Source organism: Anabrus simplex, chromosome 3 (assembly GCF_040414725.1).
Source record: "Anabrus simplex isolate iqAnaSimp1 chromosome 3, ASM4041472v1, whole genome shotgun sequence".
Classification (NCBI taxonomy): Eukaryota; Metazoa; Arthropoda; class Insecta; order Orthoptera; family Tettigoniidae; genus Anabrus; species Anabrus simplex.
In genome coordinates, this window is record NC_090267.1 from 439,065,612 (window position 1) to 439,092,620 (window position 27,009).

Sequence of the window (27,009 nt, forward strand, 5' to 3'; positions counted from 1 at the left end):
TAGGAGACATTTCAATGAACCCAGGATGTGTTTAGTTAGTTTCTGAAGGAAGTGCAGGTTAGAACAGATGTAGGATGTATTAGTTAGGCCTAATAGAAATGAAAAAGCACAGATTAGGGTGGCATGGAGAGCCGCATAGAACCATTCAAACCCAAACAACAACAACAACAACAAGCACTTCATTCACACCTCGAATCTGTCACTTTCCCTTACCATACATTATATGGTATAATGCAGCCTAGAAACTTCAAACGGAGCTCGATAGCTGCAGTCGCTTAAGTGCGGCCAGTAACCAGTATTCGGGAGATAGTGGGTTCGAACCCCACTGTCGGCAGCCCTGAAGATGGTTTTCTGTGGTTTCCCATTTTCATACCAAGCAAATGCCGGGGCTGTACCTTAATTAAGGCCACGGACGCTTCATTCCCACTCCTAGCTCTGTCCTGTCCCATCGTCGCCATAAGACCTATCTGTGTCAGTGCGACGTAAAGCAACTTGAAAAAAAAAATTCAAAAATTTCTCCGCTCGGTTTTCAAATTGTTATATTAGGACAATAAGAGTTAGAGGGAGAAATAAGCGATTAAATAAGATCACATTGTTGTAAAAATATTGACGGAATATAATAATAATAATAATAATAATAATAATAATAATAATAATAATAATAATAATAATAATAATAATAATAATAATAATAATAATGCCTGCAAATTATGAGGTGACGTGTGGCCACCGCGATGAATCCTCTCGGCCACTATTGCTCGCTTTTTAGGCAGAGGCTGCTATCTCATCGTCAGATAGCTCCAAGTAGGTTGTCCGGCTCCATGGCTAAATGGTTAGCATGGTGGTCTTTGGTCACAGGGGTCCCGGGTTCGATTCCCGGCAGGGTCGGGAATCTTAATCATCATTGGTTAATTTCGCTGACACGGGGGCTGGGTAAATGTGTCGTCTTCATCATCATTTCATCCTCATCACGACACGCAGGTCGCCTATGGGAGTCAAATCAAAAGACCTGCACCTGGCGAGCCAAACTTGTCCTCGGACACTCCCGGCACTAAAAGCCATACGCTATTTCATTTCATGTTTCCAAGTAGGCTGAGTCGACCTCTAACCAGCTCTCAAGTCCAGGCAAGAATTCAACACGGATCCTCCGAGTAGTAGACATAGATATAGTCCCCAGAAATGTTTTCAGCTTATAAGAGACGTTCTGCACGAACCAAGACTTGGGACTGCCTCTTCGAAACAGATTTAATGCGTAAATTATGTCAGCCGCTGAAAGGTCTTGATGTAAATTAAAAGACGACGAGAAGCTTGTACAGAATAAATAAATTGAGTCGTCCAGCGAGGTGCGCACTTCATCTCATAATCGAGGGAAGACAATGGAAGGCTGGTGATATTTGTGGTGAATGACAAATTACGTTTTTCTTGCTGTCACTGCCAGGAGCTGCGCCAACAGCCGCAGAGGACTTGCGGACGACCTGGCGGGGAGATTTTGCTCAGATTAGCCACATACTGCTGTATCACATAGTGCGAAGAAGATGGTGATTATTGTTGTTAAAGTGAAATACAACGTGATGATCTCAACTTCTTGATTCTCATCATAAAAGCAAGCAAAAGGTCCGAACCTTCGGAAGTGTTGGCATTTGGTCTAAAGGGATTCTAGCCTTCATTGTTTTATGACCGGATGCCGTTCCCGACGTCAACGCTTTATGGAGGGATGCAATCACTATAGCGTGTTTCTGTGGTGGTTGGTATAGTGCTGTATCTCGGCAGCGTACTTGATCACAGCTGGCACAAAGATGACCGTTGAAATTAGGTCCCGGATTGAACAGGCAAGGACTGCATTCAAGAGAATGAGCAAACTTCTCTGTAACAGAGACTTCAAGATCAATCTGTCTCCGTTTACTTCGGTGTTATGAATTTTCTGTCCTACTTTACGGGCCCGAGACTTCGAGACTAACAGAGAGCACTGCCAAAAACTTCGATCCTTTGAGATGTGGTGCTACCGACGTATGCTCAGAATATCATGAGTAGACAGAATACGTAGCACTGAAGTACTACAACGTCTGAACAAAGAGCTGGAGGTCATGCACAACATCAAGAAGAGGAAATTTGATTACTTTGGCCATATCATTCGAAATGATAAATACAGATCCTTCAGCTATTCTTACAAGGTAAAATTGAAGGAAGGAGAAGCAGGGGAAGAAGAGGTTACGGAATCTACAAGAATGTTATGGGCTCAATACCCCCAATCCTCTTCGAGTTGTTGAGAACAAGAACCAGATCGTCCTGATGACAGCCGACATCCAATGAGGATATGGTACAGAAGAAGTTTAACTTCGATAGGTCGGGGGCTGGGTGTGTGTGTGTGTGTGTGTGTGTGTGTCGTCTTAAAATATGAAAATTCATCACAGACAGGGCCTCGCCCTCGCCTGTAAGACGTCAACTCGAAAGATCCACACCTGGAGGCCACATAATCATGATCATTATTGACCGGTACAACGCGATGTAAAGTAAGACAGCACCAATATTAGCGATCAAGGTGATAATTTCACGGAAAGTCCTTGGTTCGAATCTCGTGACCGGATGTAGGGTGCGCTAATTAAGCTAGGGCGGCCAATTCGTGCTGCAGCGCTTGGGAGAAAGCTCGTGTTCTTGCGGTGAAAGTGGATGTGCATAGAGATGAGAGTGTAGGCACCCATCGCTTGTCTGTGGAGATCAGCGAACAAGCAGCACCTCGCGGGCAAACGACACACCATGCAACGATCATGTGTCCTTAGAAACCTGCAGTTTTATCTTACTGTTGACGAAATGGTCATAGTCAAGGAACTATCATGGATTTTCATTTTTTTTAAACCTACGAGCATTGGTCAGTATTCGAACCAGAACCGCCTTACTGAAATATCACTAATGATATTACTCAGCCGTGAGTCACTCAGTGATGTTCAGAATTCGCATTCTATTACAATCCTATTGAACCGAGCGAGTTGGCCGTGGGTTAGTGTGGCGCAGCTGTGAGTTTGCATTCGAGCCCTGAGGATGGTTTTCCATGGTTTCCCATTTTCATACAAGGCAAATGCTCGAGCTGTACCTTAATTAAGGCCACGGCCGCTTCCATTCCAATCCTAGCACTTTCGTATTCTTCCGTCCCCGAAAACCTTCGATGTGTTCGAGTGACGTTGAACCAATAGCAAACAAACAAACAAGTCTCTTGAATGTCATCATAATCAATTTCTACTGTGTATGGAATATATCCAGTATTTTGAATTATAAATAACTAACTGAATGCAACATTAAATCTATATATATAAAATAAGAGTTTTGTCTGTACATTGCTCAGAATTTGAAAAGAATGGTATTTCTGTATCGGTCATGTCCATAGTAAGAAGGAAATGCACTTTTTTACTTTTCCGTAGTCTGTCTGTCTGTCTGTCTGTCTGTCTGTCTGTCTGTCTGTCTGTCTGTCTGTCTGTCTGTCTGTCTGTCTGTCTGTCTGTCTGTCTGTCTGTCTGTCTGTCTGTCTGTCTGTCTGTCTGTCTGTCTGTCTGTCTGTCTGTCTGTACGTACGTACATGCATCACTAGAAAATGGCTAAAGAGAACTTAATGAAAATTGGTATGCGAAGTCGCTACAATCTAGGCCATAAATAATTTTATTCACACTGATGGAAATGGTAGTTTAGGGGAAGGCCGAAAAGTTAATTTTCAATTATTTATGTTATTAGTGGCCCTAACTTAATAACAATTGGTACGGAAAGTCGGGGAATAAGTCGCTACAATCTAGGCTATAAATACTTTTATTCACGCTGAGTAGCTTAGGGGAAGGCCTCAAACTTAATTCTCAAATATTTATATTATTAGTGGTCGTATCGATAAATACTACATAACCAAAGTTATATAGAATTAAATTTCCGACCACTTATGTCTTATACATTTTTACCGTACCGGCTGTGGTAACATAGGTATTCATGAATTTGTATTTTTTGTTGCTAAGTCCATATCAACGCCGAGTCACGAGAAAATGGGTTAACAGAATTGAATGAAAATCGGTATATAGAGTCGGGGAATAAGAAACTACAGTATAAGCTATAAACAATTTTATTCACCCTGGATTAAACTGTAGTTTAGGGGAAGGCACCTAAAATGTAATTTTTAACTGCCTATGTTATTGGTCCTATCGAAAAGTACTACATAACAAAAGTTATAGAGAATACAATTTCCGATCATTTATGTCTTAGTTTTAACGTACCGACTATGATAAGAGTGGTATTTCAGAGTCGGAAGAAAACAATGTTCAGGCTTACAATATCGATCAACAATAACATTATACTGACCTTTTTCTTCTTCTTTTTTTTTTTTTTTTTTTTTTTTTTTTTTTTTTTTTTTTGGCATTTGCTTTACGTCGCACCGACACGGATAGGTCTTATGGCGACGATGAGGGAGGAAGGGGGTAGGAGTGGGAAGGAAGCAGCCGTGGCCTTAAGGTACATCCCCAGCATTTGCCTGGTGTGAAAATGGGAAACCATGGAAAACCAGGGCTGCCGACAGTGGGGTTCGAACCCACGATCTCCCGAATACTGGTACTGGCCTCACTTAAGCGACTGCACCTATCGATTTCGGTGCCATTGTTTGTTGTGATGTTCTTTGTCTCTTATGCTGCATCTCAACTCCGACAGATGGGACTACTGATGCATACAGAGTATAATAGCCTGACTGAATATTTGCGAGAAATAGCCGGGGAGTTAGAAAACTTTCTTCTTTAGCATGCCATTCCTTTGGTTCATACATTTTTTTGATACAGCTGGTACGTAACACACTGGTTCATCATAGTATTCCAGCTGTTCGATCCCTACTCGGACGCGCTGTTTTGAATGAGCAGTGAGCATACTTAAGGCAGAGGCTCAATCAGTAGAGGAATAGTAGTAGTAGTAGTAGTAGTAGTAGTAGTAGTAGTAGTAAAAGTGTGCACTGATCTTCAACAACAATTACGGCTATTCCAAATTATAGCACCACAATTCACTAAATAACTCATAACTCAACCCTAAAAAGAGCCGCTTCTTCCTCTTCATTTTTTTTAAAATTCTACATTCATTTTATTCCAAGGTACTCCTAGGAAACAGATTAGTAAAAGGGCATAGTTTTTGCCCTGGGAGTCATCACTATTCGACCCCCTCCCCGGCGAAGAGGGACGAAGAATGTTCACGGATCACGGTAGTCTGCGGCTTGGTCATTCCAGCTCTGGAACTTTGGACTGTTAGATCGGCAGCTCAGTCCTGTTCGTTAATGAGAAAATGTCTGGTTTTTCATTTGATCGAGTATTTCATATGAAAGCATTGCTTTTAATCGCGCCATTCCTGCTGACGTTATTGTAATGTTTGTTCATTTCAGTTGGGAAAACCACTAAGACAGTCTTTCTGAGGATTTAAAAAGGCAGGTGGAGAGTGAGTTTCTACCATTATAATGAAAGCTTCCCAACCTGATTGTGACTGATGGTATGCAAGCGGGTCTACCATTACAGTGAGAATTCCCTAACTCAGTCTTCATATGAGAAAAGATGTTTGGTGACTTCCCAGTCGCGTTTCCAGGGTAACGTTAAGAGCTATGCAATTCCATACAATCTTGCTCACAACGTTCACACTACCTAACCTAGAATTCTGTATACAATGTAGAATTCCGTAGCGAAGCATGGGTACATCAGCTAGTAAATAAATAAATAAATAAATACTGGGTCGTGAAGAAAGCTCACCAGTTAGGAACCACGTGGTCCAAGGAGCCCCAACGGAACAAAAATAAATAAAAAATAATGAAATAAATAAATAAATAAATAAATAAAATAAAGTACAGGCATACATGCTCTTTCCCCACTTATTGGTCATTCGTGATGGGGAGAGAAGAAAATTATATTTCATTCATTTAAATTTTTTTTTTTTACAAAGTACTGAACAACAGTGCAATTAGTTTTGCTGTGCGTAGTGAATTCGCCATTGATCTGTGTTTCGCGTGTGCGTCTTTAGTTATTTGCTGTTTAGTTCCACAGAATACCTGTTGGTTTTACTATATTGCTTCGTCAATTTAGTAACAGTCATCAAACTGTACTATAAGTTTACCAAGTGTCTCGTTAATTGGACACGGAAGACCTCCGAAGAAGAGTTATCGGGTATTTGTCCATCTTAACAAGTGCTATCTTGTTTCCTATCGCGGTTTCCGCTAACCGTGACCTAGTGTGTTGCATCCTATTGTAACTGACAAGTAAACATGGCCAAGAAAGCTCTGTAGACTATTGCCGGTTGTGGAGAGGTGTCAAGGACTAGTTGTAATGCACCCTAAAGCAAAATATTAAAAAAAAAATACAAGCTATGGACATAGTGGGTACTAATCACAGACAACGCAGTCCCTCGGTGTCATATAGTTGTACTAATCACAGGCAACGCCCAGACCCGTGGTGTTCCACATTTAGTTGTACTAATCACGGGTACTATAAAACCCATCCTGATTTACACTCTATTGCTAATAATCACAAACCTATTGTGTACCTAACATGGTGTTCCCCGCGTGATGGTACTTATTACAAGTAGTCTCATGGTTCTAATTCAATCATACCTTAGTCGCCCCTTTTAGTCACCTCTTACGACAGACAGGGGATGCCGTGATTGTACTCTTCGTCTGCTTTCCCCACCCATAGGGGGTTGAGTGTTTGGTCCGCGAGAGCTATTTTGTTTCCCGTAAGACCGCCGACAAGCCACTTAGGACCACCATCGGCCACCTGGGACGCGCCTCGTGACAGTATCACCTCTCTCCCAGATACGACAGCGTAGTAGATTCGTGGCGTGTCAATTTAGACGTTCTATTTTACTCCACCAGATCACAGAGACGAACACATAAAACCCAGCCAAGGGAGTCAACCAGACGCGGCTAAAACGGCCCGGCCGAGATCGAATCCTGTGCCCTCTAAACCGAAGGTCGCCGTGCTGACCATTCAGCCAAGGACCGGAACAACAATAATAATAATAATAATAATAATAATAATAATAATAATAATAATAATAAAATGGATCTGAGGACTGGTTCGAGGTCCACTCAGCCTACGTGATTACAATTGAGGAGCTATCTGACGGTGAGATAGCGGCCCCGGTCTAGAAAGCCACGAATGAAGGTCAAGATGATTTGTTGTGCCGACCACGCGACGCCTCGTAATCTGCAGGCCTACGGGATGAGTAGCGGTCGCCTGGTAGGCCATGGCCCTTCGAAGCTGTTGCACCATGGGGTTTGGTTTTGTGCAATATTGCATTATTTTCTTATGAAGGTAATTCGATGTCTGGTGGTAGTGTCGAAGAATTTGGGACCTTAAACTGTGTGACCATAGTATGCAGTTTCTTATTCCCAAGACAGCAGACTCAACCTCAACTGAAGTCGGTGACTAAATATGATTTCCTTGTGACACGTTAGATACCTGTTACGATCCTTGTCAGTTTGAAGAAGCGTTCAAGATTATTATTTTCTTTAATAACCGGTGTTACTCTACCGACAATCTCATTTTTGTTGGGACGAACTCTGAAAGGGACTGTGAGAACAATTGGCGAGATACGAACCTACAGCTTCTCACGTCCAGGTCGGCATTTAGCAATATTGATCAGCCAGTTCGTTCTGTATCGTAGAACAGCAGTTCATGTTCGCTCACAAACCACCCTATGTACAAAGTGAGAAGTCACATCGATTATGTCACTAGTATCGATATAGAGACAGACATCCTGCTGGCTCACGTCTTTATAAAAATACTCAGTTAAGAAAGAGGAGATAAAAAATAAATAAAGAAGAAAGAAAGAAATCGATGAGGATCAATTGTACATGGGGAACTGGAATTTACGACAAAATCCTCCTTGTTGAATTCCTGACAGAAAATTCCAGGCTCTTCTCACCATGTGAGTGTAGAATGGTGACTGCAACCTCAGCTTCCATTTACTGCCCAGCCTTTGTCTTTCTTCCTTTTTCTCTTTCTTTCATCCCAGTCCATATTTGATTTGCATGACCACACCTTCACCTTCAAAGGTTTTCTTTTTCTTTATCACAAACATTCATTTCTGGAAGAGTCAGACGTCTTCATTTTTCTCCTGAGATTCATTAAGAAGGGGTTCATAATCCTCTCGATTTGTCCATTCAAAGCAACAATCATTATAAAAAATCTCAAAAATATTAATGATGATGGTGAAATTAAATTTATATAAGAGTCCCAACAGTGAGATCACTGCTCACAGGGGTGAATTATGATGTAATGACTATTATTATTATTATTATTATTATTATTATTATTATTATTATTATTATTATTGGTCTTAGGTCCAGCTAACTACTTTTACGTCGAGGTGCTGGAATTTTGTCCTGTAGAAAGTATTTCACGTACCGATAAATCGATCGACAAGGCTGGCGTTTTGACCAGATTGAGATGTTTTAGGCTCAAAAACCTAGGAAATTTCATTTTATTCGGCATTTTCTCTCTTGGCACTGAAAATATAGTTCCACCGGGCGAGTTGGCCACGCAAGTAGGGGCGCGCAGCTGTGAGCTTGCAACCGGGAGATAGTGGGTTCGAACCCTATTGTTGGCACCCCTGAAGATGGTTTTCCGTGGTTTCCCGCTTTCACACCAGGCAAATGCTGGGGATGTACCTTAATTAAGGCCACGGCTAATTCGTTCCCATTCCTAGACTTTACCTATCCCATCGTCACCATAAGACCTAACTGTGTCGGTGCAACGTACAGCAAATTGCAAAACAAAATAGTTCCTGTGTTAGGCAGGTTCCGTTTTAGGCTATAAAACAGCAAGTGGTTTAAAGGAGCATGTGTTGAAGTCCGTCTAAGGCAGGTTTCCTGTTTTGTTTTGTTTTTCTTTCGGGGTTTAAATTGAACAAGTTTCGATAACGTTTAGAGTTGAAAGCCACTCTGCTGGCGTAGTTTTAACATGTTAATTAGTCAACCGACGCCAGTCTCACACAGGACGTTCGACTGTGGTAAGATTCGACTTGAAAACCTTGGGAAGAGGAGACGACTTCCTAACCACCTACATCACTCAACTGGCCACAAATGTAGAGAAACAGCGGAAACCTCTTAACAGGATGCCCTCATCCGGGATTCACGCCCTTGGCCCCGTACGCAGCTATAAATCTAGCCCAGCGCTCTTCAGTTAATTCACGTAGTTTGATGGCTTTTTCCTTTCATCTAAACTTACGGTACTATTAGTGGTGTTATCGTAATCTAGGTGCGGCATGGAGGTTAAGTTATCACAATTAACTCACTCAACGTATTTCAGACGCAGCTGTAGTTCTGTTTTTTTTTTTTACATCAAGAGGAAGATGTCACGCACTACCTTCTCCTGCGTCAGCTAGGGTTGGGCGAAACTAATGTTGTACTGAATATATCATGTGTAGAGCCCGGAATTTTATGCACTAATAAGTTAGAATGCAGCAAGTATAGTCTACCTTCACAACGATTATGCTATGGGGTTTGCATCAGGCCCATCAGAACCCCTACAATTTATGTTACTCTTTCTACATTATGGACCAGCGGGTGGCCGGCATTTCCTACTAACCAAATTAGTTTGCAATCTAACCTATTACTGCATGAAAATCCGGGCTTTAATCATGAGTATGCACCTATGAGAGTATTGCATTTGTGGCAATAAGACATTCACACATTCTGTAAATCGCTTACCGGTACATCGTTTACTGTGTACAGAATGTTTGTAAATTAGACCGACAAAGTTTGGGATCGGATAAATAAACTTCATCCAAATACGTTTTCTTGAGGATGACGCTTTGTTTCAGTGCAAGAGAGGTTTATGTCATTATTACTAACCACCCAAACCGGGAAAGTTGGCCGTGTGGTTAGGGGCACGCAGCTGTGAGCTTGCATCCGGGAGATAGTAGGTTCGAACCCCACTGTCGGAAGCCCTGAAGATGGTTTGCCGTGGTTTCCCCATTTTCACACCAGGCAAATGCTGGGGCTGTACCTTAATTAAGGCCACGACCACTTCCTTCCCACTCCCAGGCCTCTCCTACCCTATCGTCGCAGATTGTAAAAAAAATTACCATCCAATGCGTTTAATTCTTCAATTCAGTATCATTCTTCGATCCACTTTGTTTACTCTCTGAGCTCAGTATCATCTATCAGAAAGTTTGTTTACTTCCAGTCTGTAGACTTCTTGTTTTCAGTATCATTCTCCTACCGATTCTCGGTAATGACACTTCAATCCCTTCCTCTATGATCCAATCAAGTATTGACATAATCCCCTCTTGTACTGAAATGAAGCTTCGCAGCCAATAGGCTCTTTCACAAAGAGTGGCTTTGTCGATCTAATTTAGGACACTCTGTACTGTAAGAAGAATGCAGTTCGTAGATAGACGTAAAGCTAACATAAGTTGGACGTCTATTATTCGTGTACGCGCGTTGTTTTTAATCTGGTTCAGTTGTGAAAGAAATGTTCGCAAATATTAGGCGCAAAAATAGCCATAAGCTTTGCCGCGAATCGCGTAACATAGGAAAGTGTTCATTGATTAGATATTAATGATCCGTACATTTCCCAGCTAATTATATCTGAGATGTTAACAGAGTACTATTCTGCACACTAATTATGAGCCCTAACCGTTCATTGCCAAAACCCTCACAAGCGCTTATTTTGGATTTCTTAACACAAATGTAATCAGGATTTTGACACATGTAAACCTTAGAAGCTGGGAGTCGTCCAAAAATTCTATGTAACGAAATAGTGTATGGAGGAAAATGTGTGACACAATTTTACCTAGCAACAGTACCTTGAGAACTGTACAGGCCGTCATGGCCATCTATCAATACTTCAAATCACAGCCTGCACACACCGCGTCACACATTTTATTGAGAGACATATTTAAGAGAAGTGAGATTTGGTCCAGCTTCTACACAATGGAGGCCATGGTCCAACACTAATCAGGAACTCTGACATCTTGTGAACTCGTTGGCAGCACATGGATCCATCATAAAATCTGTAAAATCAAGTGTTTTCATGACCCCGAAACCAAATGCATGTGTGAACTGCGTGAGCAAATCTGTGATCGTTCCCATGTTACTACATGTAAAAATCTAGTGAAGTCCCTAGTGGATTTTCGACTTGTAAACTGAAGTGATCGGAATGTGAAAGTGTACATGGTGTGCTAACACCCGACAATATGTACAACATGTGCGCATTTCAATAAATTAATATTTATGATTATTTTGATTTTCCTAACGGACATTTGATAATTTGTCTAATTAAACAAAATTTCTATCACATATTTTACTTTTAGTGTTTCAACTCTCCTTAAAACCCTTCTTGTTCCCCTCACGTCTGTCTGTCTGTCTGTCTGTCAGGTCATCAACCCAGAGGCTGGCTGGATCGTCAAACAGCACCACCAACGGTTATGCTGTTACGGGGAAACCGTAACAATCGATGCCAGCGCCAAAACAAGCCGTACTAGGCAAGATGAGGAGTGAGGTAGTTTGCCAGTGCTTTCCTCACTAGGCCAGGAAGTGCTATTCATAACATTGAGACGCACTGGTTGTGCTCAATCTCATCACTCAGCACCATGCATACCACAGCAGATTCCACATTGTCACAGCAAAGGACGAGACTTCGGTGGAAGCTACATTTGGCTCTGGCCTGTGCCAAGAAACCGATGCTGAAGTACAGCATACATTAAGAAATGGCAGCATTCAGGCAACATACACAGGCAGTGAAATTCTATAAGATGTTCTTTGCTTTTCCCCCCATTTACTTGGGACCTTTTCCCATTTTGGGGCTGGGGTGGCGGGGAGTGGGAGGTTGTGACTAGATGTAGATTAAGCCCGATTTTACACTCGGATACCCTTCCTGATTCAGGTTTTATGTGACTGAATGGTTGGTCAGTCGGTCGGTCGGTTGCATTTTTTTGCTAGTGGTTTACCGTCGTACTAACACATCAAAAGTTTTCGGTAACGCAAGCATGGACAAGTGCTACAGCCCCAGCGAAACCACGGAAAATCATCATCAGGGATGCCGGCAGTGGAATTCGAACCCACCATCTCTTGAAAAGAAGGTCACAACTGCGTGGCTCGAACCGCGCGGCCAACTCGCTCGGTACGTGTGGCTGTATGTAAATGAAGATGTACAGTATGTTAAGACGAAAACAACTACCCATCCCCAAACCGGACGCGGCTAAAATCCCCCAACCTGTCAGAATCGAAATCAGGACTCTCCAAACTGAAGCCTATTACGCTGACCATCCAGCTAAGGAGTCAAACTGTACAGTTTGATGTATTTTTGAAAGTCAGTATCATCTTCTCATAGGGCATGGAAACCGTAAACGGCTTCATAACAAGCATTGTGTGGAGTGTCGTGACGTCACTATCTCTCCCTGGGAGAATGAGATGGTAGTATAATGCACATTTAGAGCCTGTGACCTTTACTGAGGTCTGAGGACACATTAGCGAAACTAAATGTCAGTGAGCGCTTGTTCTCTCTTCACTGTGGCTACCATCAAAACACTCGTACTCGAAATGAGACGAAATGTAATGACAAATTAAAAGTCCAAAATCCTCCACTGACCAGAATTCAAAACGTGATGAAGAATGAATGAGTGAATATGAATTTAAAACATTCAGTGGATCCCACCCGCAGTGCTCCACATTCCCAGAAACTAGCGTAAAACATTAGTATTACTGACCAAGGGACTGTTTCTGAAGCATAATACTAAATCTATGATGCTTGTAGTCTAAAGGGCTCCAAAATCCAAGTCATCGGCCCTTCATGATGGTACTTATCGCTAGCAAAGTAGAACGACGGTATTTGTCATGTTGCGGTACTAATCAAAGGTAGCGTAGACTCGCGGTATTCCACACATTATGGTACTACTCACAAGTATTGTACGTCACACAGGTAAAGCATACCTATGGTGTTTCTCACACTGCGACATCACTTACAGGCAACGCGAACCTATGGTGTTCCTCACGTAGGTGTACAAAGCACGTGAATCGTACTATCCTGTAGTGTTCCTCACTTAATGTGTAAGGAAGCGGCCATGGCCTTAATTAAGGTACAGCCCCAGCATTTGCCTGGTGTGAAAATGGGAAACCACGGAAAACCATTTTCAGGGCTGCCGCCAGTGGGATTCGAACCCACTATCTCCCGAATGCAAGCTCACAGCCGCGCACCTCTAAACGCTCGGCCAACTCGCCCGGTATAGTGTGTACTAATCATAGGCAACTCAGACCCACGGTGTTGCTCATATTCTGGTACTAATCACAGACAAGGCCCAGAGCCATGGTGTTTCTCACATAATGGTACTAATTACAAGTAACGTAAGCCCGTGGTGTTCCGCATGTAGTGGTACTAATCACGGGTAGTGTAAATCCCAGCCTGATTGACACTCTGTTGCTACTAATCACAAACCCATTGTGTGCCTAACATAGTGGTACTATGCAAGTAAAGGCGACCCATGACGTTCCCCGCGTGATGGTACTAATTACAAGTAGTCTCATGGTTCTAATTCGATCATCTCTTGGCCGCCCCTTTTAGTAGCTTCTTAAGACAGCCAGGGGATCCCGTGGGTGTATTCTTCGTCTGCGTCCCCCACCCACAGGGAGTGCGAGTTAATGAAAACCTACTGGCTCAATCGAAAACTGAGTAAAGGCCAGAATGTATAATGACACTAATAATAATAATGGCGTATAATGTTGAATGCGCCACACACCTACCCAGCCCCGAGCCATTGGAACTAACCAATTAAGGTTAAACGACCCGGCCGGGAATCGAACCCGGTACCCTCTGAACCGAAGGCCAGTACGCTGACCATTCAGCCAACGAGTCGGACATAATGCCACTAGATGGCCGATTAATAAATAATCAATATAAATAATAAAGCATACAGACCCTCGGAGGAGCGGAAGGTAGGCCTGGCCTCCTCTGTTCGTGACCTCAGCATCAAGTGAAAGAGAGAGCCCAGCCGTGTTTTCCCCTGGAAGTAATCTGGTGCTCTCGTCGCCATAAGACCTATCTGTGTCGGTGCGACGTAAAGCCCCTAGCAATAATAATAATAATCTGGTGCTCAGGTTTGGTTGTAGCTGAGTGAACCTGAAGGTCATGTGGCCCTCAATAATAATAATAATAATAATAATAATAATAATAATAATAATAATAATCGTACGACCTCACATACCGCGTGCAGGCATTTTGATTTGACGTCATCTAGGCAGCCTACCAGCAACTCGACCAGTTACCAGAATAAAAAGCGGGTTTCTGTTGGGCGATCAATATTGTTAAGTTTAATTTGTCGGATAAACACCAAGTGTGTCACCAGAGATCTTTCAATGCCAACTACGACATGGAGTGCAAAATGGAATTTTTCCGATGTTCATAAAATCAGACTTCCTCTGCTTGGTTTGAAACCGCAATCATGAGGTCGTAAGTTCAACAATCCACTGCTGATCTATCGAGGGAGTTTACTTCTTCAAATGGCCTCTTACACCATGCAGCAATCGACTTTGAATTTTAGTTAACTTTCAATGTCCCTGCTATATTTTAAGGTGTCTTGTATATCATCGATTGAAGATGTCCTAAAGGAAAACGAAACATTTCTTGAAATATAATAATGTTGTCTTAAAATAAAGACAGGCAATTAGTATTGTAAAGGTGTTTTTTTGATGAAGGATTTCACAAATATATACTTACGACAATACGGGCTTTATGATTAAATTTACTTTATGTAAGCTCCAGAAGCTGATAACATGAAGTTATCCCCTCATCGGGGATCGAAGTCGTTATGTTAGTAATAAAAAGAAATCAACTAACCGACTACGGTACAGAGGTAATAAATATGAGTTTGAGAATGTTCGCCGCAGTCCTCTCCATCATGTAGATTTCTGTGTCTTGAATGTCTTAAAGCAGTGATAAACAGTACTTTCAGTGCCTCCTCGCTCGTGTTACTATATGTTTATACCACATTAAAACCGGTTTTGTGCTTATAATGCAACTCTCTGTATTTCAAGACAACAATGAGCCTCATAAGACGTCGCTTCGGGTGTCTGTTAACTGTAGACTCGCATCTGCGACGTGCTCACACATGGTAAACAGAGAAGGAGACCTGGAGAAAAGCAGATATACATCGCCGACAGTTCAACAGAAAGTGGTGTCTCCTGTGAACTGTTAACGCGCTGCGAAAGTAATTTGATATTTCAAGAGGGTTGAGGCATAAGCCATGGCAAACTATTTTTCGCCATATTTGCACAGTGCTACCATAGTCATATGTCCTGGAAAGTATGATATTCATAGTACATGGACACAGCACGAGGTACCACGCGTTGGGCGATGGGACGGTTACCGGATATTTACGGTCACCGGACATTTGCGGTCACTGAGATAAACTTGTGCTCACACACAGAAATTTCCCAGCAGTCACAGGAGATTTGCGATCACTGCAGCAGGAGGTGGACCTCATTAACTTAATCTCGGGATATCCTTGCTAACCTGCCTGAGCTCCTGTTCGCTTATTCTACATTAACATTCTGGATAAAGTGTGATGGGAATCGGCATTTAAAGACATATAATTTACTGTCGACCAAATTATTATATGCACTCGAGGTTGAAAGTTGATCATTAAATAACGAATAGGTCTACTGAAAATCCAATGGCGTCATCACATTCCTCGCTTCATTTTACGTTAGGTTTTTAATTTGTAATTATATTCATATCGCAGGTGGAACGCAAAAAGTACCCGTTTTTAAATTTTCCATCCATGCGTCAATTTTAAGACATTGTTTTCTCAAAAACACGTGATCTAATCTAACTTTCAACACAATATACTGTACATTGGGGTGTTTTATACTTTGTTTCAAATTGAAAAATTTTATATTTCCAAAAACACGACATGACTTGTTCTTCTCCTTCAGACACACCCAGGTGACTATTCCATGTTGACTTTCCCTATACTTCCTGCACATATAACCATTGTAATGTGCACAATGATCGCCGAATGTATCAGGCTGTAAATAATGCGCGCAAGAGAAATATGCTGATCCCGAACGAGCGAGCAGGAACCCAGGCAGGTAGCGGGCATACCTCGAGATTAATGTAATGAGGCCCACCCCCTTGTACACTGACCGCAAATCTCCTGTAACTGCTGGGGAATTTTTGTGAGTGGCCACAAGTGTATCTCAGAGACCGCAAATGCCGGACACCGACGGGACTGCAGTAATGAGTTAGGCTCCGAGGAGAATGGGTGTGACGATGCAAGGAGAGCGGTCGTACATCAAACTGGCCGTTCGTCGGGATCACATTGCCAGTAATGATAGAGAGCTGATGGAAGCTGTGGGAATTAATGCCCTTCCGTACCGAACCGTTCGTAAATGGGCAGCAGCATTTCAGCACAGGCGTGAAATAAGCAGCGACGTGCAACGGTCCGGAAGATCTGTTAGTGTCAGCACTGATGTATCACGTGCAGTAATTATCCAGTACATGGATGTGGACAGAAGACGGGTACTACTTGTGTTACAAGCCAAAGCAATGTCATTCTTGTCCATGATAACGCCAGACCGCATGCAGCAGAGCCTATACGCTGACAACTTCAGCGCTGGGGTGGGAAGTACTGGAACAGCCGCCATACTCACCGGACTTATCTCCCTGCGATTTTGACGCCATCCCCAAAGTGAAAGAACAATTGAGTGGGAGACGGTTTGGGACATGAGAGGACACTGACAACGCTCTGAAACATGAGATTGCAAAATTCACCCATGGCGAGGCGACTGGTATGCGACGATTCTCGCATTGTGGACAACGTAGGGGACTACAATACAATGTTATTCTGATAAGAAGAATATGTTTTATGAAAATGAGATCGATTATGGGGAACAGAATAAACATTTCACCACTTCTTATCAATAGTCGACCGGCCGACTTGAGCAGTTGGTTATTCAAGGTCATTCCTACCTTCATTCATTTTAGGAGAATGGAGCCCAGACGCACCCCTGTGTTTACCCAGGGCACGCGCTGTGCTGCTGATCTTGACGTTTTCGCCGATATTACAAATCATTTGAGTGATTTAAATATTTCTTTTCAAGACTACAAAATCTTGACTGGTGCTACGTGGGACAGAATCAATACGTTTGTGATGGAAATTTCACCGTTTGAAAAACAATTATAGGAGAGAATTTCTGAATAATTCTCACATGTGACTTGTCCGTAACACTGATAATAACCGTGAAGCGCTTAAATACTTCGACAATGGCATAGAAATATCGAAGACATGTCACCTGAATAGAACATTGACATAAATATTGTACCCGTTAATATTAGTCAACAGCCAGAGAACACTGAGACAATGCGGCTGTTGTCCAGTTTTAACGGGTACATTAATGGCGCCCAGCGTGGGGCTCGAACCCACGACCCTGAGATTAAGAGTCTCGTGCTCCACCGACTGAGCTAGCCGGACTTTCGAAACTGTCACATACACCCCTTGCGTATTCTACGAATAAAATTCTGAATAAAATTTTCCCATATAGATAATGATATTACATGTGGCAGTTTCCAGTCACATCTTCCTATTAGCACAGTCGATGTTTTTGTTATGACGCGAACAATTGCTTGATGGAAATTGTGTTTAAATTACAGTAAAATGGTTAATGATATTTAACATTGGTGAGGCAAACTGCATGGTTATCAGTTATATTGCAATGAAAGGAACTGGCTGCATATTTGATAATGTTTTTGACACCGGGCGAGTTGGCCATGCGGTTTGGGGCGCGCAGTTTAAAAAAATAAAAAAATAAAACAAAAAAACAAAAAATGAATGTACCCGGTAATAGTAGTCAACAGCCGGAAAACACTGAGACATTGCGGCTGTTGTCTAGTTTTAACGGGAACATTAATAGCGCCCAGCGTGGGGCTCAAACCCACGACCCTGAGATTAAGAGTCTCATGCTCCACCGACTGAGCTAGCCGGGCTATCGAAATTGTCACAATATATATTAGAGTTGGGAGTCATCCGAAAATTTATGTAAGGAAATACTGTCATGCAGCAAGTTGTTACCTAGCAACAGCTACCTTGAGAGGTGCACAGGTCATGGAGCTCCATAGGCTATGGATCAGTATGTTATGGTCATCCATCAATACTTCACACCACAGTCTGCACGGTCCTAATATTAAAGCAACGGTTCTTACAGGTAGCGCAAGAAAGGTCCGTTTACTGCCTGCCTGGCTGGACAGAAGGGAGTAGGGGTATGATTAACTTGGAAACGTGAGCGGACCCACTACGGTTGCCATGGAGACGAGCCTACGGGTACTGTCCACTTGGAGTTGGCAGACCTTTCACTTCTCAGCAACGGCACTACAATAGCACCTCCCTCCTATGCTACCTGTCAGAACGCTTCTTTCACTATTAGGACCACATGTCACATCGCGTCACACGTTTTATTGAAGGATATATTCATGATAATTTCACTTTTAGAAACGCCCATTTCTGTAATATTCCAGCAGATTGCATCCAAATTCCTAAGAGAACTGAATGATCCTGAAACTAGGTCATGCCGGGCTGAGTGGCTCAGATGGTTGAGGCGCTGGCTTTCTGACCCCAACTTGGTAGGTTCGATCCTGGCTCAGTCCGGTGGTATTTGAAGGTGCTCAAGTACGTCAGCCTCGTGTCGGTAGATTTACTGGCACGTAAAAGAACTCCTGCGGGACAAAATTCCGGCATCTCGGCGTCTCCGAAAACCGTAAAAGTAGTTAGTGGGACGTAAAGCAAATAACATTATTGAAACTAGGTCATGCCTGTCCGATGTTGCGTTGGAAGCAGGGTTACGCATTAATTCTGCTCTAGCAACCTTCCCCGACATCACAAGCAGTGTTGCCAATACTGTACGAGTGAAATCCGCTAATTGACTGTGCCAATTCCGCTAGAAATCTGCTATATTCTTCACATTTATTTTAATGTAAATACATACCGTAAATCATTTAAACATAAAAAAACACAGAATGCGTGCACAACACACTGATGAAAGTCACTAAAATACTAAATATTTAGATAGAGATCCCTGTGGTGCTGCAGTAGGATGACTCAGTCCCGCACAAACACCAGTGAAGAACTGAACTATTTAATGTGCACACTCACAAAGAAAAACAGGTCACGTCCAGTAAAGAACCAAACTTCCCAATTACATGAAGGAGATTTACAGGCTCGGCCTAACGCAATTGAGAAATAACAGTAGTGTTGGTGGTACTTCCACCGGGGACTAGGTGCATTCTTATTCTTCCCACTATTGTGATACAGTGATATTTATGCCATAAATGTGTGACATTAGATTTACATTTAACAAAGCCACTAGAAAATCTTCTGACACATTAAAATTCCGCCAAAAATACCGCTAGCCGCTAAATGGTTTTTTTTTTTCGCAGCTATAAGAATTTAGAATCCACCAGATTTAGCGGGAACAGTAGCGACGATTGGGAATTAAAAGTGCGGAGGCAAAAAAATACAGACAACAAACAGTACACGGGTTCGAGGGATATAGCGCGGTTAGAGGGGGCTCGGGTTATATACATCAAAGCTTAAAAGAAGGCACAGAATGATAAGTATTTTATGCTCTCTCAGCAAATTTCGACAGAGTGGTAAAGAATGACAGTTTGCCAACTTAAAAGCGGTAATAATAGATTTTTTGAGAATTTGATTCAATGCTATACAATAAAACTTTCACCAAAGGAATAATACTACACATTTATTACAATTAAAAAGAAATACGGCGTCATTATACAATTAAAATCATTTTGTATTTTTCTATACACTAAAAAATTAACAGACACTAAAGAGACTGCCAGACCGACGAATGCACGCGGCAATTGGTGAATCATATCTCAGTGTCTATGACCTTAGGAAAAAAAAAAAAATACTCACAGCACAGGCGAAGTCTCAACTATTTGCTGTGGCGCTGTACAAATCGGTTAGCCGGGACGATGGACATTTTCTGCGTATTTCCGCTAATAATGGTGGTAGAAAAGAATTATCTGATAAGACAACAGGGCTTGTACAAATGGCTTGTTTTTATAATTCGTAGTTTTAGCCGGCTAAAGTGGAATAAAAATGTAATATTTTCTCCAAAAAGTAAGGGGGCGACTGCCCCCTCTCCCTCGCCCCCTCCAATCGCCGCTACTGAGCGGGAAATCCACTAAGTTAGCAACACTGATCACAAGCTGGTGAAATCAAAGAACTGTCAGCTGTCATCCAAAATGCGGAAAAAAGGGATACTTATTTGTTGTGTTATTTTCTTTTAAAGACTGAGGCTGATATTTTATATTCTTGAATATTCTTTCTATATCTCATAAAATGTGCCGTCTACCTCTCTCTCTCGTTCTCTCTGGCTGCCCTCTTGGAATAGCCTGGGTTAGTAGTTAACTTCCTGTGCTCAGTGTCGGGGTTGACGACAGCAAATCGAACAGAATGCAAAACAATTCACTTACCTAGGCGGCGAGTTAACGTAAGATGGCAATGTAGATGTAGATGTCAGCTACAGAACTGGCAAAGCCTCAGCGGTCTTTCAGCGCTTATGGTCCATGTGGTCTGCTTCAACAGTCAAAAACTCAAACTTTATAAAACATTCGTGATGCGAACAGCGGTTTACGAAAGTGCAACATGGAAAATTACGACGCAGACTGCAAGGAAGCTTAAGTTTGGATGTCACTTGGGGCGATCGAGTCACAAATGCGGATATTTTGCGGCACAGTAGCTCCAGGAATTTACAAGATATTGTGGCGGAACGTCGAATGCGTCTAGCCGGTCATATTCTTCGCTTACCAGACAGCCGATATTCGAAGAACGCTATACTATTGAGAGCCACCAGGAGCAGGCGGTAGGTGGTCAGACAACACAAAACGTGGCGCCAAACGTTGAAAGAAGACCTACGAACGGTTAAAATCGGGTGGAACGATATCGAGAACGACGCTTGAAACAGGACTCGTTGACGGGACCTTGCGGTACTATGCGTTCCGCTCGGAAGGAACTAACGACGATGACGAAATGATGACGCATACCCTTTACAAATGGATTTACATACAATTTTAAAGGATCTCTTCACACAGCAAAATTGTAGTAGTAGTAGTAGTAGTAGTAGTAGTAGTAGTAGTAGTAGTCTATAAGAATCTCGGTGATCGAGTGTGACATTTGTATAAGGCGATGCGGGGATTTCCAGTCCGGCTCCTTGAGTGAATGATCAGCATTCTGACCTTCGGTTCAGGGGAATCCGGGTTCGATTCATGGCCAAATCGAGGATTTTAACTTTGTTTAGTCAAATCCTCCAGCACTGGGAGTGGGTAAATGGAATGTCGTATGGCTTTTAGTGCCGGGATATCCCAGGACAGGTTCGGCTCGCCAGGTGCAGGTCTTTGACTCCCGTAGGTGACCTGCGCGTCGTGATGAGGATGAAATGATGATGAAGACAACACACACACCTAGCCCCCGTGCCATTCGAATTGACCAATTAAGGTTAAAATCCCCGACCCGGCCGGGAATCGAACCCGGGGCCCTCTGAACCGAAGGCCAGTACGCTGACCGTTCAGCCAACGAGTCGGACACTGGGAGTGGTTGTTTGTGTTAGTTTCAATACCTATCTTCAATTAAATACATCACATCACGCTACAAAGCACCACAAGAACACAATAGTGAAAATACCCATCCACATACGGTTGGCGTCAGGAAGGGCAAGCGGCTGTAAACATGAGTTAAATCTATACAAAGTGCCGACCCCGGATAATTGGGAAAAGGCCAGAAAGAAGAAGAAGATGATGATGGTGCAGGGATTTTCACACGCCTTCTGCTGTATATTTAATTTCAATAACTATTCTTGCCCATTCGACATCGTAGCGGTGAAGTATGACAGATTTAGCCGCCTGGCATGCTCCTTTACCTCGGTTCTAGTACGGTCTTCGACACTTGGAACTGAGTTTAAAAATTATTATTATTATTATTATGATTATTATTATTATTATTATTATTATTATTATTATTATTATTATTATTATTATTATTATTATTATTATTATTTGGATGACCCAGATGTGGGCTACGATGGTTTTTTTTTTCTTAGTTCAGGTTGCAGGGGCTGCTTGTACATTGAGAGTTTTCTTCTCTGTTCATAAATCTTTCATTCTTTAGCTTTGTTACTGTTTAGCTTTTTCTGATTTTTTCGGCCTCAATTCTTTCTTGAACTTTATTTGTGGCTTTTCGATCATGTATTAGTGATTCCGGGATTTTGAAGGTGTCAAGTTTCAATATCTTGTTTGACCTGTTCGTATTATAGCGATGTTGATTTCTAACGTGAGTTGGCTCTGTTCATTATGCTGGTTATTCTTGATTCTTCTACGACCGGGCGAGTTGGCCGTGCGATCAGGGGCACGCAGCTGCGAGCTTGCATCCGGGAGATAGTGGGTTCGAATCCCACTGTCGGCAGCCCTGAAGATGATTTTCCGTGGTTTCCCATTTTCACACCAGACAAATGTTGGGGCTGTACCTTAATTAAGGCCACGGCCGCTTCCCTCCAACTCCTAGGCTTTTCCTATCCCATCGTCGTCATAAGACCTACTGTATCTGTGTCGGTGCGACGTAAAGCAACTAGCCAGTAATCGGGCGATAGTGGGTTCGAGTCCCACTGTCGGCAGCCCTGGTTTCCCAATTTCACACCAGGCAAATGCCGGGGCTGTACATTAATTAAGGCCACGGTCGCTTCCTTCCACTTCCTAGACATTTCCTATCCCCTCTTCGCCATAAGACACATCTGTGTCGGTGCGACGTTAAGCAAAATAGCAACAAAAAAAAGCAACTGGCAAAAAAAATATTATTCTACCCCTTTAATTATCTGCTGAAGTTTGTAACCGTGGCAGGTCGAAACAGATTTGAATACACACAAAGGGGAATTTCGAAGTTTTTAGGTTCCCACAATGCCCTCTACTGGTCACGAAGCGAAGTGCGGGTGGACAGCAATGGCTGTCAGCTCAGAGGTCAAACGATGACGTAAGAGCGCCTGGCATTGACTGCTGGAGTCCTTCACTTTTAAAGCACGCTATCTGCAAAGCGCATCAGTTAAGACATTCTGGATCATTAATAAGCTGTGTCCCTGTCAGCCGGAGCGAGGGGCAGTCTCTTCCATGTAACAGCCCAGGCATATGAAGGTGCTGCTAATATACTTGGGGACAAAACACTACGACCTCACCTCACACCACTACTCTCCACCGGCAGTCTGGTGTCTATTAGCGGCTTGTAGGAGTTACTACGTCTACTGTAGCCGGAGTTGCCAAATCGTCAAAACTGCACTCGACAGGAAGAGTAAAGACTGAAGAAAGTGGTTTGGCAACCTCTCCACGCCAAACAAGGATCACTTAGAACTCGTCGCAGGGTGTGATTGACGGCTGACTTCCAGCTTGCTTCCAGGAACTGAGGCCGTCATGTTTTATCCCCAAGTATACACGATCCCCATAGGGTTGGCGGCCGGAAGGCGTCTGTAATCAAGTAGGACGTCGACAATTTTTACCACTTTTCTTTATCTTCTTTTTACAATTGGCTTTACGTGGCACCGACACAGATAGGTCTTATGGCGACGATGGGATAGGAAAGGCCTAGGAGTGGAAAGCAAGTGTCTGTGGCCTTAATTAAGGCACAGCCCCAGCATTTGCCTGGTGTGAAAATGGGAAACCACGGGAAAACCATCTTCAGGGTTGCCGACAATGGCGTTCGAACCCACTATCTCCCGGATGCAAGCCCACAGCGGCGCGGCTCTAACCGCACGGCCAAATCGCTCGGTACCACTTTTCTAATTTAACGCACGTTGTGATGCTATTGTTGAGTTGGTGGATATTTCTTCGCAAAATATGGAACGTACGTCCACTACCATATCCGAAGTGTTGTCAAATGTTGACTCCCCACAGTGCGCAAATCATGCATCTCCAGACATCGATCCCTGCTTGAAATATCATCAGTTGCCGTCCCACACAACATAGTAAAGCGGTTCCTTTGAACCACCCTGTATGATATTGTAGATTGCCATTTTGTGAATTCACTGTTGTGTTCATTTCAGCAATTTTGGTTCTCACAACAGAGGAGGTGTTTATTACCGGAGTGGGGTGTCAGAATGGGCCGAATTTGCTTCACAGAACGAGGGGTGGTTTAATAAGGAGACACCAAATAATAACAGGACAATGACAAGTTCCGGCATACGGGATCAGTCTCATGTCAATAAAAGGAGACAAAAGGGCGCCCAAGGACAGTGACCACACACGAAAATCATGGACGTCTTATCCATCAAGCGTCACAGTCCCCCAACCGCGGGGAGTCACCTACCCTTCTGCACAAATGTACTTCTACTGTATTAGATGTCAAATCTGTGCTAGGAAACGTGGAGAGGATCTGCGGGTTTTACCTGTAAATTTAATTCCAGCAGCATTCCGTAATTATACATTTATTATTTACATATTAAAAGAGTTTACTAAAAAGAGCTCTGTCAAATCCGTCCGTCCGTTCTACTGGACCGATATGCTTCATTTTCTGTTTTATTTTCTCCGGAATTACCTGCTGGTGAATCATGAGACAATAATAGGTCTTCAAATTCAGCCAATTTTGAGTAATCATAAAATCAAATCTTTAAATGATCACTCCAATAATTGCAGGCGAAGGCTTACCCTAACCCGCAATACGTTCTGTACTTGGCAGGTTGCTAAGCGACTAACACTTTCATTAACATTCTAATATGTGCGATTTTCATCCTTAGTATTGTCATTGCATCCAGCCAAGTTTGATTACTACCTGCCAAGCCGGTGAGTAAACACTTCCTCTGATCACGGAAGAATACTATTCCCTGCTAGATACTCTGATTCTCTAACCTTGCCCAGCTTCCAAGTGCATTCAACAGATGGCAGAGCGTTCCCACTAACTTACATGCTGTTGAGAGAAAAAAGTCTACGTACAAACAGACCCCATCAAGACATACGCCTTAGACATTATCTGGGAACACCTAACCAAGAATAACCTAGCTACACTAGAAAGAATGAAGGCCATGTATCTTTAAAAAAGTCTCTGCCTGGCAAAAAAAAGGCTCCTTGGAGACAAACCTATGAGTTCACATGACATCCGTTATATATTTAGAGGAACTGCGATAAAAAAAAATTTACCATTCCCTTCTACGACACAAAACGAAGCTTTACATCAAAAACTGCTGGATAGAAAAAGCGAATATATGGAGAAATTTTTACCAAACAGGCGACATGATGACATTAGAATGGATGAATTCTGAGTACGAACTGCGCCACACCATAACACACTTCTTATTAAATGTTCATAAAACCACTGAAAAGGGCAGGCAAAACAATATGACTACGTCAGGCGTATCAAGAAGAGTTGTCTGACCAATTTATAACGAATCCTGCGGAGAAGCGCAGGTCCTTTAGTCTATTTACAATTTGATTTAGGTCTCACCGACGCAGATAGGTCACATGCCGTCGATGGGATAGGAAAGGGATAGGAATAGAAAGGAAGCGACCGTGGCCCTAAGGTACGGCCTAGTGTGAAAATAAGAAACAACGGAAAACCATCTCCAGGGCTGTCGACAGTGGGGTTCGAATCCACTAAAAGTCCTCATACTGAGGTGGTGCCCTTTTTTTCATTCACACCGCCAGTATCGGGAATCGAAACCGGACCTCCCGAGGACGGCAGCTAAGAGGCGTAACCGTTACGCTACGAAGGTGGACACGTAACAGAGTGAAGATAGGGTGGCATTTCCAGTTGACCTCTCCCTTTATTTATGTGTGCGATACTGATTCTGTACCGTGCGGTTACAGTCGCCAATCTGTGAGCGTGTATTCAGGAGATAGCAGGTTCGACCCCCCACTGTCAGCAGCGCTGAACATAATTTTCCGTGGTTTCCCCCGTTCACACCAGACAAATGCTGCAATGTACCTTAATGAAGGCCATGGCCTCTAACTTCCCACTCCTAGCAATTTTCTATTATCCCATCGCCGCCATAAGACGTATCTGTGTCGGTGCGACGTAAAGCATTATTTTAATGGTACGAAATGAAACGAAATAAATGACAATTTAAAAGTCCGAAATGCATCGAACTGACCAGAATTCAAAACGTAATGATGAAGAATGAATGGATAAATATGAATTTAAAATAATCAGCGGATCCAACTAACAATACTGAAAGTGAAAAATATTTACAAAATCGATCCGCTGACTAGAATTCAAAAAGACGGCGATGAGCAATGATTATGAACTTAAAACAATCAGTGGATCCGACACGAAGCTATCTCAAAACAATAGTATTACTGACCAAGAGACTGCGTCCAAAGCACAATCCTGAATCGATGATGCTTGATGTCTAAAGGGGTCAAAATTCCAGGTCAACGGCCCCTCATAATGGTACTTATCGCTAGTGGAGTGGAACCATGGTATTTCTCATGTAGCGTGACTAATCAAAAGTAACGTAGACTCACGGCGTTTCACATATTATGGTACTACTCACAAGCATTGTACGTCACACAGGTAACGCAGACGTATGGTGTTTCTCACATAATCGCGACACTCACAGCCAACGCAAACCCATGGTGCACCTCACATAGGTGTACTAATCACAGGCAATGCCCAGACCCGTGGTGTTTCTCACAGTGGTACTAATCGCAGGCAACGTAAGCCCGTGATGTTCCGCATATAGTGGTACACACATGCACAGAAATGGTGTCCTGACATAAACAAAGGATGCCCTCCCCCACCTCCTCGCCTAAAGTATTGCTGCAGGTAGACAGCCCGCAACAAGACTTGTAATTGAATAATAATAATAATGCTATTTGCTTTACGTCCCACTAACTACTTTTTAAGGTCTTCGGAGACGCCGAGGTGCCGGAATTTAGTCCCGCAGGAGTTCTTTTACGTGCCAGTAAATCTACCGACACGGGGCTGTCGTATTTGAGCACCTTCAAATACCACCGGACTGAGTCAGGATCGAACCTGCCA

General features: G+C 42.9%; 1 non-coding gene across 1 annotated transcript; it reads right to left on the reverse strand.

Annotated features, from left to right (window-relative positions):
- Positions 1–17,896: 17,896 nt before the first annotated feature.
- Positions 17,897–17,969, reverse strand: TRNAK-CUU (transfer RNA lysine (anticodon CUU)). The gene has a single exon. It is a non-coding gene; the product is annotated as a tRNA-Lys (tRNA).
- Between the last annotated feature and the right edge of the window lie 9,040 nt (positions 17,970–27,009).